General features: G+C 36.9%; 1 non-coding gene across 1 annotated transcript; it reads right to left on the bottom strand.

The window, feature by feature from the left end:
* Nucleotides 1–4,236: 4,236 nt before the first annotated feature.
* TRNAR-ACG (transfer RNA arginine (anticodon ACG)) lies at nucleotides 4,237–4,308 on the bottom strand. The gene has a single exon. It is a non-coding gene; the product is annotated as a tRNA-Arg (tRNA).
* Nucleotides 4,309–4,752: the final 444 nt, after the last annotated feature.

Below are 4,752 nucleotides of genomic sequence, written 5' to 3'. Positions count from 1 at the left end.
GTTAAATTCACATGCAGGTACACCAATTTATTAGCAATAAATAAACTATGAGATTATAAAACATGGGTTTGGGGTGAAAGAAATGAGCAATGATAGAATCAAAGTCGGATTTGATTGTCCCTCCTGTGGGACAATCACAGGAGGTCCTAAATGGTTTTGGGGGCATTATAAGGCCCACTAATGCTTGGAGAAGGACTGTACCTGCTTCAGATATATACAAGAAAAGATCAAAGTGTATGGTTTGTGATAGCAACCTGAGGCATTATTTCTTGGTTGAACTTATGTGAATGTCAAAGGTAAGGAGTGCCAAGCCAGAGAGAGCAACAGCTTTAAAGAAGAGGAATAAGTCTGCCTACACAAAACATACCTGCTTAGTAACCACATCTTTGGATCACAGATGCTATAGGCATCAAATAAAACTCACAAAAACAGAGGAAAATTAAGTAAGGTCAGTGATGAAGCTCATGTTATTTATTGACAAGATGTATACTGTCGATAAATAACTTTGTCTTCAAGGAATTGTATGGTTATTTTATTTTTCAGTCAAACACTGCCCTCTAGTGGCAATACTCCTCTTTAGCACCACAAATAGAGTGAACGTTGAAGATCCTGCTTTTCACCTCCCACTGCCTCCCTAAACCTAAAAAATCCCACACAATTTTATTTTAATTTTTCCTTAGGTAGAAAATGTATGTAGATTCTGTAGGTATATTGATTTTTTCATTGTATACTTTGAAAGGACTGATGCTGAAGCTGTATCTCCAGTACTTTGGCCACCTGATGCAAAAAGCCAACTCTTCAGAAAGACCCTGATGCTGGGAAAGATTGAAGGCAAAATGAGAAGGGGGCGACAAGGATGAGATGGTTAGATAGCATCACCGACTCAGTGGGCATGAATTTGAGGAAACTCCGGCAGACAGCGAAGGACAGGGAAGCCTGGCATGTTGCAGTCTGTGGGGTCACAAAGAGTGAGACACGATTTAGCGACTGGACAACAAAGACAACAATTAGGCATACGATATTTCATTCCATTTAAGTCTGACGTATATTAGAAAGTATGAATAAAGATTTCTACTAATTTTCAAGTATTTTAATGCCAAATATATTTCTCATTTAAAAATGTTTAATTTGGTTCGTCTTAGGATATTTATAGGACTTCCCTGGTGGCTCAGATGGTAAAGCATCTGCCTACAATGTGGGAGACCTGGGTCAGGAAGATCCCTTGGAGAAGGAAATGGCAACCCACTCCAGTACTCTTGCCTGGAGAATCCCATGGATGGAGGAGCCTGGTGGGCTATAATCCATGGGGTCGCGAAGAGTCAGACATGACTGAGCAACTTCACTTCACTGAGGATATTTATATACCTTAATTATTCTACTTCCCAACACATATTTAGTCAAAATAAAAAAATATATTACTTTTTGATTTAATCATCAGTGTAAAATTTTAATCACTTAATATCCAGAATAGAAAAATGGGTCTTAAATTTTCTTGTAACTTTATCCAGAATGAGAAGAAGAAAGATTCCTTTCCCTTCACAAGGATTGAGATCTTTACGCAGCTCCCGTAAGAGTCGATGTAAGAGTTGATTTAAGAGTCCAGATGTCCTGGTTGTAGAACCAACTCTTGAGAAAGCCTGTGCTCAGATGCTCAGCTCAGTTGTGTCTGACTCTTTGTGACCCAATGCCAGGCTCCTCTGCTCCTCTGTCCATGGGATTATCTTGGCAAGAATGCTGGAGTGGGTTGCCATTTCCTCCTCCGGGGGATCTTCCCCAACCAGGGATCAACCCAAATCTCTTGTGTCTCCTGCTTTGGCAGGCAGGTTCTTTACCACTAGCGCCACCTGGAAAGCCTTAGTCCTTGCTTTACCCATGAGGGAATCTCCCAACTAGCAAGAAGTCTTGAGCAGGAGACTTTTCTAATTCTGTTGTTAAACAACCTCCAACACACATGAGAGTGTCATTGTTAACAATATAATGACCCAGTCTTATTTTTAAAATATTTTCATTGTTGGAGGATTAATACAGGCAAGATTCCCCACGTGTCTAAGAGTTCAATTATGACATGTGAGAGATCAAGTTATACAGAGAGAGAGAGAGAAGAGTTCAGACAAGTATGAGAGGATAGAACACTATGGTGGAGTAATTTCTATTTTGAAAACTCCAAGAAATTTGGCAGTATTATATTACAAATTTTTGTATAAATAAAAGGCCCATTAAAGTAAAATGAGTTAAAACACACACATGAAGAAACCAGGGTAGGGTAGAAGGTAACGGTGATAGTGAGATTTTCTCAAATTCTTTCCCAGTATTTTCCAGGAGTAAGAATACATTAAAATGCTGATGCAAATATTCAGTCTCTTTATATATTTAATGATATATTTCTCTGATGCATGTCGAGAAATCAGATTATCAGACCTCAGGGTAGCTAAGCATTAACATCACATTACTTATTGGGTCAAGTCTCAGGCCAGTTTCTGGATTATCAAATAATATAATTATTTGGCTTTTCATGGTTTTTCTTAAATGAGAAACTGAAAATAGCTCTACTGATATGAATATCTGACTCACTTGATAGTCATATTTCTTCCTATACATTCATATATTCAGATTTTGATAAATATGTATGCCTCAGGTTTAATTAGGCTCATTCAGCATTCCTGAGGTGATCAAGTCAATATATCTGTCCTCCAAGATTGAGGACCCAAACACAAACCAAAGAATCTTTATTTATGTCATACACGCTATGAATTAGTTTGTGGGTAGTTAGCAGTCTCTTTTGTAATTACGGCTAGTATTCACTGACTGGGCACCACACTTACCATCCCTCACCTCCAAAAATGTGTTTAATTACTAAAAACTTAGTGTCTACAGCTTATATTTATTTCCATTCTACAATTTTGAGCAAAACTAAATAAGTGCATTTGGTTTTAGTTAAAAGAAATCTGCTCAAGGGTTTGAAGAATTAGCTATAACAATGTAATCTGAATGCTAAATAAAATAAGACTCCAAAAAAGTAATCAATGCGCTTGTAAGAAATGTGCTTTCTCCTCCTTCTTCCTCTTTCTTCTTATTTAATTGACTGAGGAGTATGCTATTCACGATAAGGACAACTTTGTTGTAAAGAGCTATTTTGTCTTTTTTACAGAAAAAGAGAGACAGTCAAGGAGGAGGTGCTTTTGGCAAATCCTGTAATAAGGTCAATAAAAATTTTTCACTGTGAATCTTAATATTCAAAAAATTCTTCATAAAACCTGGTAAAGTAGCATCTAGTGAATCATTCAGATTCAAAATATATTTAACTGTGGTCAAGGAAAATCTGAGTCCCTAGAACTCTCTGAAAGTGACATTAATTGAAGTATTTAAGCTGAGACATTGGTATCTATAAACTTGAAGAAAACATTAGTTCTTCTAAGAATAAAACCATCTTAGGTACGACATTGAATTGAGCTTAATCCATCATTTGTTATGTAAAGTTCAGTACATTATATAAAGATGGTGAAAAAGATGATTCAGCTTTCACAGAAAATGTGCACTTTACTAGAAAGCCTTTGAAAGTCAAGGGTGTAATATTTTCAACCTTGAAAATTTAAGAAGGAGTATTTACAAAGTCGATTTAAAAATACATATAACATTGTACATTTTTAAAGTTTTCATTCTGAATTCCAATAGTGGTTTTTTTTGTTATATACACAATTTCATGTACATGTGAATAATAATATTATAAGATAATATTGCCCACTATCCAGTTCTATAAGAATCATGTCATTAGGCACTGCAGTCACTGACCTACAACACATTTTGAAAGGAATTCAGGGCAAAAAAATCAGAATGAGGCACTTTGTGCTCTGGGAATAGAGGCAAAACAGGCCCTTAGTTAATTAGAAATATTTCAGGAGATTTTTTACGAACTTCGGTTCTTACATCTTCTTCTACTAAGAAAACTCTGAAGTCATTAACTGAGGTGTCCATTGCTTGTGACTGTCAGTAACCTTCCACAGAGCTGTGTGCTTGTGTGCATGTACTCCTTCAACAAAGCCATGTATGTACTAACTTCCATCCACCTCTTGGGAGCAGTTCCTCAGAACCCTCTGGCAGGCAGTCTCAACATGAAGTTGCTCAGTCGTGTCTGACTCTTTGCGACCCCATGGACTGTAGCCTACCAGGCTCCTCTGTCCATGGGATTTTCTAGGCAATAGTACTGGAGTGGATGGCCATTTCCTTCTCCAAGGCATCTTCCCAACCCAGGGATCGAACCTGGGTCTCCAGCATCGTAGACAGATGCTTTACCGTCTGAGCCACCAGGGAAGGCTGTAGTCCTCATTATGTTGGCAAATAAAACTGAAACTCATAGCTCTCACATCACACATTTTTATTACACTTGACAAATATTTATTCAGATATCTCTTCCTGTGGATCTCAATTAAGAAAACCCGTGGTTACTTTATTTTAGTTAATATCTATATGATGAGTATTCATTGTCTGTTAGATATTCTGGAATTTCTCATGGAATTATCCCTCCAAAATGAAGATCTACTAAAAGTAATGAGTTCAAGTAGGCTATAAGAAACTCTGAAAACTGAAGGGGAAAAGATGGGGCTGACACTGGGAGAAGGACACAGAAAAACTACTCTATTATTCACCAAAAAGAGTCTAGAAAATCCAGAGGAAAAAAAGAAACAAAATAAAGAATTTTTTTTCTGAGATGTTTTTACTATCATAAATGAAAAATATGAAATAAAGTTGATGAAG

This window comes from Bos javanicus, chromosome 6 (genome assembly GCF_032452875.1).
Source record: "Bos javanicus breed banteng chromosome 6, ARS-OSU_banteng_1.0, whole genome shotgun sequence".
Lineage (NCBI taxonomy): Eukaryota > Metazoa > Chordata > Mammalia > Artiodactyla > Bovidae > Bos > Bos javanicus.
The sequence above is the reverse complement of the archived record's forward strand: the minus strand, read 5'-3'. Positions and strand labels throughout refer to the sequence as shown.